The sequence below is a fragment of the Bombus pyrosoma genome, linkage group LG12, assembly GCF_014825855.1.
Source record: "Bombus pyrosoma isolate SC7728 linkage group LG12, ASM1482585v1, whole genome shotgun sequence".
NCBI lineage: Eukaryota > Metazoa > Arthropoda > Insecta > Hymenoptera > Apidae > Bombus > Bombus pyrosoma.
Genome location: NC_057781.1, coordinates 104,136 through 114,521, shown reverse-complemented (window position 1 = coordinate 114,521; position 10,386 = coordinate 104,136). Strand labels below are relative to the sequence as shown.

The 10,386-nt window shown below is 32.2% G+C and overlaps 1 protein-coding gene across 3 annotated transcripts in view; it reads left to right on the top strand.

Moving 5' to 3' along the window:
- Positions 1 to 10,386, top strand: part of LOC122573774 (elongation of very long chain fatty acids protein AAEL008004-like) — a 53,751-nt gene that overhangs the window by 23,338 nt on the left and 20,027 nt on the right. The window lies entirely within an intron of this gene.

Sequence of the window (10,386 nt, the reverse complement as noted above, 5' to 3'; positions counted from 1 at the left end):
TGGTCTTTTCATTTGCCATATTTAGATACGATATGTTAGCGCCGCGCATTAAGACCACCACGTTCAACCATTTGTAATGCACGTCGAAAATCGAATTTGTCACTCTTCTTCCGGATGATAGAATCAGCCGTTAAAACGATAGGGAATACAAGTTACCTTAAGTTACGCGATGAATAGCTTTCTCTTGTTTCTGGTGCAGTGGATTAAGGTCAGTTGTTGTTAGGTCTCTCAGAAATATCACTGATCGTCATCGTTATCTTATGACTAATTTATTACAAGCCAGCACTTAAGTTATCGTTTATTATGACGAAAACGAATTGGTATCAATCTAGTTCGAACCACTATGTTCGAGTTTCATATCGGACGTTATGAATGCGAGAAAACATTAACTGAAAAATTATAACCGACTTCTAGCACTATAAACTGGATATCTGTTGAAAGCAGTTCCTAAATGTTACTATTAAGCATGTGCGATGACAATAATTATCTTTTATTTCAACTTTTACTTAAAAAATTTGCAACTTAAATTTTAGAGTTTTTTTTAACAATAATTACAACTTAGAGATTTAGAGACTTGGAATGTTAATTACTCGAGTCGCTCTTACATATTTGCTCAATCGGTTAACTCCACAAAACAAAAGATAGGCAAAATTAATGAAATTTTATAAGTATTAATAAAGCGGTTTGGCACTAAAATTTCGGAAATTTCAGAAACTGAAGATAACCATTTTAATCTGTGAACGACTCCTTTATTGATGTAAACATCAATTTTGATTAGTGTATCGTGATGGACTGACAGAATGTGGTTCGATAAACTGTGGTTTGGAAAAATCGATCTAGAAAGGGTACTAAATATGTCGACGTGTTTATTCGACGGTCATCATTCGCTGAAACCTTGAGCGAATTCTTGAAATTCTCTTTCTCTCCATCATTAAATCGTGAGTCGAAATTTGTAGGAACTCACCGTTTGAAGATTAGGGGGCTGTTATCTTACGTAATCGCATAAACTGTGTCACGGACGCAGATGAAGCGACATTAACGGTTAGATGAATTTTATTCGTATACACACGGTGAACTTTGTTCACTGGAAACCTGTTCCAACTTTTGACTCTCCTGTTAACGATCAACAACCATGAAATCTCTGTTTTGTCAATCCATTTAGAAGAATATTTTTTCTATACGGTTAGTTAAGAAAATGATGTCGTAAGAATCACGATGTCATGATAAAGTACATGATGGACCAATTATAAGCGGAATCCACGAAACGATTAACAGCAGATTTCTAAGGTCGAATCGTAACCTTCGTGAATCATACCTTCCCCCTTGTTTCAACTTCTCTGTCTCTGTCTAAATATATTAAGTTCTATCACCATCCTTTTTCCAAAAAATTGCATCATTTCTCATATTTTTTGTTCTCTTTGTCTATTTCTTTGGAGTTTCTGAGATAAAGCTAAAGAAGTCTAAATGATGAATTTTTGTAAATAGATAAGTACTTATTAACTTTTCACTTGTCTAATGGAAATATCGATGACGCTTGATTGAAATCTGCGAATTGTACTTTGATCGTGTAGCTCGATCGGTTTCGTTTCTTCAGTTTCTAATTGTAACATTATCATGTTGCAACTAAATAAATGGCGTGGTGAATACCAGTTACATATCTGGTATTCATATGACTCATACTGCACTTTTCCTTTCTGAAATTCCCAACACATACATACGATAGATATATGTACATGCGAATTGCACGGGTTCACGTGTTTCGAATTTATAGTTAATGTATTTATAATATGTCGTTAACAACAAGTTGTTAATATGTTCCAAATGTTAATTCACTTTTTAGCTCAGTGTATGTATCGCGAAAACAATTTTTTTTACTGTAGCAGTTTCGATTATTCTTTCTCTACATACATGGTGAATAACTTAATTCAGGAAAAGAAGTGAAACAGTTATACACATATATTTATTATTATGTACTATATAATATATATACATTAATTATATAAATATGATTAATTATACATTAAATATACAATAAATATAAATAATATAATTTGTATATGTGTAGTACGCAATAAAATTTGTTAAGCTGTTTACATATCTTAGTACATGCTATATTTGTCGATCCAACCAACTGTTCTTTAGCTTTCTTCGGAAACAAATTGTCAGTTCTACGTCACCTGCTTTTATGCTCACAGGAAGTACATGACACAATTAGGGAAAAAGATAAGGCTAGTACGATTACGTAATCATGGAAGGTTCACGTTTTTATTTATGTATGAACGACGAGGTTAACGCATATAGATGCTTATCATTGTAATTTTGTATCATCTATGCGTGAAATATTGCAACTGCATAAACGGGGTACATGAAACTATTAGTTTCATAGTTGTACTTTAACAGAACGATAGAACGATGTGAATTAATCAGGTGGAGTAAGTAGGCCACGATTTCATGTCATTTACGTTAGGTATGAGATGATATATATTAAAATTTTATAATTGATATACGTATTCGATACAAAATATAAGTTCTACAAAATAACGCCCGATTAATATACAATAATCAGTTGTTGGATAGTATGAAGCTCAGCAACAACTACAAACATTAGCGATGAGGCGGAACTGATACTTAATTAATAAATAAATTAATAATTTATCTAATAATAAATAAATAAATAAGTAAATAAGTAAATAAATGAATAAATGAATAAATAAATAGATAAATAGATAGATAGATATATAAATAGATAAATAGAAAAATAAATAGATGAATAAGTAGATAAATAAATAGATAAATAAATAGATAAATAAATAAATAGATAAATAGATAAATAAATAGATAAATAGATAAATAAGTAGGTAAATAAATAAATAGATAAATAGATAAATAAATAGATAAATAGATAAATAAGTAGGTAAATAAATAAATAGATAAATAAATAAATAGATAAATAAATAAATAGATAAATAAATAAATAGATAAATAAATTAATTAATTAAATTTTCAAGAACTTGATATTTGCACGATTTCTAAATTTTACTTGTATTCGTTTCGATGCTACTTAAAGTCAACCCGCTACATGGCGCAACTATTTTATGCTATATTCCTAATCGTATATACGTCAGAAAATTGAACATCATTCGTGTCCTCGTGTTCTTTGTTACTTCATACCGCTATACGTACTTAAAAAATTAAGCAATATTCAAAACATCAAGCAACATAATATTGTGAAAGGAGCGCTTCATACACGAGCCAGCAGTATTACATACCTTATGCGTGCGTTGAAGTTACCAGACGTTCTTGAAAGAGACACACTACTCATCACAATGCCAACAAGTAAACAATTTTTTCGTGCTACCATGCATTTAATTTTCATCTCAACGTGTCTACAGTGTCATACGACATAAAACACAAAGAATCACAGTTCAAAGTTACATCTAGACAATTAGACATCTAGAAAATTTCAATAATCATGTCAGTAAAGAATTTACCGGATTTCCTAAGGGAAATTTTCATTTTCAAAGTTCCAATAAGTGAAAAAAAGGTAGAATTTTTTGGTAATAACACGTAAGTATGTTTATTAGAATGTCGACCTTCATATCGATACTAATATACAAGTGTGAACATTAGAGTATCGATCTTCATATCGAAAGGAAGATCTCATTGAGTCATCCGCGACGAGTTTTAGAGCATTAAGAGACCGATAAGGATCGTTTATACTTAAAATTAGACGTATGTCGGAACAAGTTGTCTACTGGAAATTTTGTAATTCATGAGGATAATGCAGCAGTGCTCGATTATCCGAATCTGCACGATTTCCAGGCTACTCACGTTTGCATTAAAATAGGAGTTGGCGAAGAGATTTCTTTCCACGATCTGATGTATCATTTTCACTCGATGTTGAGTTTACGACGCGCACGAGTTTCTGAAGCACGTTTCGTGACCTGCCGCAAATTACAATCTACTCATATCATACGTTTAAAGTCAAGGTTTGCTCCGAATATTTTTAAAAATATGTAGAACATTCGATACTGAAATTTGAGAGCTTTTCTTGCGTGTCTTTTGTTTTTGGGAGATATCTCACGCTGAATATGGTGACTTGTATTCCGGTTAAGGATCAAGGTCAAGTTTCATGCAGCAGTTTTGTTGCTTCATTTTTACGGTGATTACATATATACGACACTGTAACTTGAACTGACTGTTTAAACGGGTTCGCGATCTAGTCGTTGATTATGTAACTGCGTAGTTGTTGACTAAACCCGTTTAAAGAATCTTAGACATGTTATAAAAAATGATGAAGTTTCTAAAGATCAGTTGGTTCCTTATCCTTTCTTTGTATTTTTTGTGATATGTAAGATCTAATAAATTTTTCATTATTTTATCAGCCAAGAAAATGTTTTCTTTTGTTTGTTACATTAGGAAATTAGATTAATAATCATCCTTTCGTTAATAACTTGTTCTCCTGTTACTGCATTTGAATTCAATTGGACTATAACTAATCATAAAATGCATGGTAGAAAGGCTAATCTGGCGTATGACTGTTTGTTTTAGGTGGAAAATACACAGTGACAGTTAAAAATTAATTTCATTATTTTTCTATTCAGCGTAATGTATAAAGTCATATGCTAACTACGTATATTTTTCCTCTTCATCATTTTTTGTACATAATATTTCATTTATTTGTTGCGTCGTTATATAGATATATACCCTCTGTTATCATTGAATCTTATAATTAACACTAGAGCTACAAGTCTAAAACACGAATCTAAATATTTTCTTTCACCTAAATATTTCTAAATGTTTTCTGTAATTGTAAAAGAGAAAAGTCTGAAAACCATCGTTCTGACGGATTTGGTAGGTGTAACATTAAAGAAACATTTCTAAATATCGACATTTTGTTAGCGACTTTTTTCCGTTACACATTGTGCCGTTATTGCTATTGTATAATTTAATAATAAATTCATATTTTATCGCAGCTAATCGAAGGCGTACAGATTTACATATGTATAAAATTTATCAAAAAAGAATTGCTTCGTCCCTCCATTGCTCATTTTATTTGTAAAGCGTAGACAGTTCGCAGTTTCTGCATGATTTCAACATTCTTCTGTTATTTTTGGACGAGGGAATACAATCGAAATTTAAATCGACGCACTTGTCGCCAATTTAAAACTCGTAATACGACTGGACGCGATGGAAATCCGTGCGTGTTCCAGAGAGATGGCAGACGATCGGTCACGATTAGATTTATGACTTGATTACGTCGACTTTGGAAGATTTGTGATTTTCGTATTGTGTCTTCTTTGAAAATAGTGTGTCGCTGTAGAGTACCTACATAGAATCTTCTCATTGATTTTTTGAAAAAGTCGCGGTATATATTTATTCATTGTTTATCACGCTGAAGATTCAGGTTCGTTTTTTCTCAGTTAATTGATATTATGTGTGATGACATTTGTAAGAAACAAATTGCCTTTTTTCTCAATCGTAGATGAATGAGTTCTTCAGATGAATAACTTGACACATTGCATAATTAATAAGGAAAATGGAAGATTTTATAAAATGATGTCCATAAAATAGCGTTGTAACAAAATACTTAAAAAGAAATAAAGCAAACAATAGCGTAAAATATAATATATCGATGAAAAATAAAGGGCCCGCATAATGTGGATCTTCGTGGATTGTAAGGGAGTTGTTTGATAAAAATTGTCAAAAGATGTTCCTCTTCCTAGTAAAACTTCAGCATTTTTTATCTATATTTTTGTTTTGTATCATCAAAATTTTTTAAGAAAGGAAAATTATTTTAATGGTAATTAAATTGAACACTTTAAAAGCGTGCCAACAATAGATAAGTCTCTAGCAAAACTGATTTTATTGTAAGTTTTCAAATCGAGCGCCTGTCAAACTGCAACTCTCTCGCGTCCGGAGATGCAATGTGTGGAAATGTACATGTCGCCACGCACTTATTCCATTTCGATAAGAAACCTGTTTTCTAGAAACAGCAGAGAGAGAGAGAGAGAGAGAGAGAGAGAGAGAGAGAGAAAGAGAGAGAGAGAGAGAGAGAAATATCGTGATCAATTTGTAAATTGGGACATATTTTATAATCGCAATAGATAGAAATCGCGCGCCGTCCGAAGACTTTACTATACAATGTGTCTAATTACGAGTCAATTGGAGATTAGTCACCTTTTCATGTTGGCGAGTAAAAAAGAAAATGTATTATAGATTACAAAAAATCGGCTGCTATCTTTAATATTATTAATGTAAAATATACTTATGAAATGCTTGTAATATACTTATGGAAAATATATAACCATAACATATTCATTAAATAAAATATTATTTTATGAAAAGTGTTAATACACTATACTTTTTCTAAAGTTTATAAACGCTACCTGTATTATTTATATTACATTTCACAGTGTTCTCGTTTCATCGTTTAAAAAAAAACGTATAAGGAAGACTCGTGTATAATTATATGTTAACGAGTCCCTATCAGAAACTTAGAGTTAATAATTTTAACTTTGATTATCCCTCTCCTTCATAATAGTTATTCCAGAGCAATCTGTCAATATTGTTTGTTGATTTTTTACGTTACTAGGTAAATATTACGTCATATGGATATTTTTCGAGGAAATAGCTGAGATAAATATCAGTTTCGTGAAGCAACTTCTTTCTTTGGAGAGAATCTGCTGCAATTGTATGTTACAATACAAATAAATGCAAATGTGTATGTAACGACAATGATAAATTGTACACAGTTCTCATTTGGAATAATAGCAAAACAAGTGCTCCTTAGCGTAACTTGTATCCATGTACTTTTGATATTCTTTGTGCCGTGTTATTGTATCGGATGAAAAATGAGCCTGGAGAAATTTGCAGACCATATCGTTAAGTAATTTTCATTTCAATAGACAAAGGGATAGTTGCATCAAACGTATGGGAGAAATACTTCGATTAATTCAGAAAATTGCATAGATTTGAATAACACTTCTCTGTTTATTTTTCGCAATAATGTAATTGCTTTTCTTTTTCTCTTTTTCCATTATATAAAAGACATGACTAAGGGGAAGAACCGCAGCGAGATTTTTATCGCGATGTTTTTGTGTTAATTAGTCATTCTTTCAGTTCGTTTTTTTAAATCGTCCTTTTTTATTCCAGTTCTTACGCAATTTGCTTCGATTATGCATAATTTATACGTTTAAGTAAAAATTATCTGTTGTGTTAAAAATATCCATATATAAAGTATAACCGAATGAAACGAAATGCAAAACTCTCCACAAATATCATCAAGAATATATGTATATTATTTGGTTTCCTATATGTATCCATACAAACACATAAAATATAATCACTTGATTCGATGCACTAATAAGCTCCAGAAACATATGGAAATATTCATAAGGTTAAAAGTTAACGACTCTATTTAAAATGCATCGATCGTTTGTATAAAAGTGTCTGGTTTCTGAGAATCTCCGAGGTTTCTTAGCATTTACGCTATTATAATGGTAAATCGAAAACTATGTTTAAAACTGCATACCATCTATAGGATACAATCATGATTTATCGCGATTTACGTATACTTTCCGCAAAACTGACATTTTGACATTTTCAGCAGTTACATATCGCGGATGTTTCATGTATTAAGAACATTTTTATTCAATTCGTGTTGATTTCCTCCTCATTTAAATATTTGTTGTAAAGTTAAAAATTTATTACACATTTTAAACATTATCCTGGGTGATTGCCGAATATTTACAAATTAACATGCTTCTTGAAAGTAGCATTCGTCTAACGAATAATTAATTAATATGCGCGGTTTATATCTCTTCTCGTTAGTAGTGGAAACATTTAAGTGGTCTTTTAATTCTTTAAAACATTTCATATAAAATTTTCCATAGAACCATCAATCGTCGTTGTTGCGATTTGCATTGAATGTTCTCTGTGTGAATTTCACAATATGCAAATTTGTCCAAGACTTTTATTTTTGGAAATTACCGATTTTACATCATAATACGATGACTCCGCCACTTTATATCTGTTCTGACAGTAATCTCCAAGTCCGTAAACTAAAATATCGGATTCTTATTTCGATCGAGCGGGTGAATTTCGCAAAATCTACCTGAAATTTTTCAACTCTCAATTTATTTCCTTTTAGAATGCTTTCGAGTCTATAAAAACATTTTCATAAGATTAATCCCATAGACAACTTAGATGATTCGAATGATCCGATTATTTCGATTGCAAACTACGCTAATTTCTACTGCAAATTATATCACATTTCTATTTCTAATTTATATTTCTACTTACATTTTGCAAGGGAAATTAGGCAAATGTTAAAATATTCAGAAATTCCTCTACCATACTATCAGAACCGAAATTAATATCTGCTTTTTAATTTCAATAATTTTATTTACATGTATCTAAAAGAATTTTAAGGCAATTACAAAAAGAATTTGTCCTATTTCGCATCCATTATAGTAGACTTCGACACCATTTCTTTTTTGGCCGTTTCCAAACTTTTCAAGCAAATGATATTCGTTTTAATTATTGAAAACTATCCTACTTATAATTTCCAACTATTTTTCTAAAAATCATTTTTTAAAAATAGTTTAACATCCGGATACATGATTGTGAATCACGTGTTATAACAACATGTGAACATGTGAACCACAAATCAAAGCAAGTAACGGAGACCAGAGTGCTACGTAACAGAACCGCGTCTTCGGTTCATCTTTCGACACTCGGTGCTCCTTTCTACGAGATTACTAATATTAATTGAAGACAGCGCGCAGGCGCGCGCTCGTATTTGCAATAGTTGCCCGTTCGACGCAACGGCCGATTGCAAAATCGAATGGGGAGCCGATCATCGGAGGCAGCTGCAAATCTCTTGCTAAATATACTCGGTATACTCTGCCTCTTTCCTCTCCGTTGACTCGTTTTCTTCCAGCTTCGCCATTCTGTGTCAGGATGGACTCGACGAAAATTTGACGACTCCATGACTCGACGACTCGACGAAATTGCAACATGCGTTACGAACCGTCGCGACGCGTCGCAAAAAATGACTAAGAAGCTCGCTTCGAACGTGCACGATTGCACGCGTGACTGATTGCCCGTGCCGATTTTCTTCTAAAAGTTCATCTTGGCCAATCTCGATATACGACGTACGCGACTTTACCACGCAATTGTTCATCCGTTTAACGATGCGTGCGGGTATTAACATTTTCTCTTCGCTTGAAATATCACGTTCGCTACTTTAGGCTCTAGGCAATACATTTAAGGAGAAAGATTTGGGACGCCTTGGTCTCTTGTTTAGTTTGTACCATTTATAACCATATATGTTCTTACTGATTAATAGCTTTCGACTGTTTTGCAAGTCAGCAATGGGCGATTGAAAAATCAGGCACGAGGAAAGATTTGAAATTAATAATTACGAAGTAGCTATGGCAGTCGTTTCATCTTTGTAATTGAAAAATTAAGAGTTTTTATCAAGGAATTACTTTTTAAAATTCAGTTAATCGTATGAATCCCAGGGGTCACTGAAAAAACAGGGTCGAAAAATTCCGAATATCGCGATAGCGCTTGTCTTAATCGATTGCGAAAAGAAACAAGTGACACAATAGCGCTTGTCATATTTATTACTTTATGAAATACATCTATATTATTATATATGCGTACTATTAGTTTATAAATATTTTAAGTTTTGTTCAATAAAAATTATTGAGAATATAACAATGAAATACAAATTACTGTCAGCCATCCGTAGCATTCAAATATACTGGGACTTTTTGACGCAAAATGTGAACAGCGCGATCGAGCTGCTTGGGACTCAAATGGTTAAGTTATGTCGTTAAGTTATTATCTACATTATGCATCTACACTTCTGTTATTGTGTTCTTGGTTGTCCAAAATTGATAAAAGTGAGAAGTGATAGAGATCATCATATCTTTGCGCTTGTTTATCAGCAACACTATGTTATTATTTAAGTTAGGCTGCCAGAAATACAGATTTCTAAATATTGATAAAAAGAACGAGAACAGATGACTTTTTTTTAACCTTCCTCCGTTTATACCACAATCGTTTCATCGTTATATCAGGGAAGATAGAAATGATTTGACATTTTTATCGTAGAATATTTCATATGATCGCGATGATCCATATTCGATGCTCACGTAGCATGAAAGCGTATAAATATCGGTAAAAGTAAAGCGGCCTGCCTTTCGATCGGTCTAAAAGCATTAACGTCTGAAAAAAAAAAAAAAAAAAAACGGTTCTATTTCGAAATCGCATTTTCCTATACAGTTTTTCTATTTCGTGAGCATGCATGAAAAAGTAAAAGTGGAAGTGCAACACCTCGACGATCGTTCAGTTCAACGAGTAGTTTTTAATTTT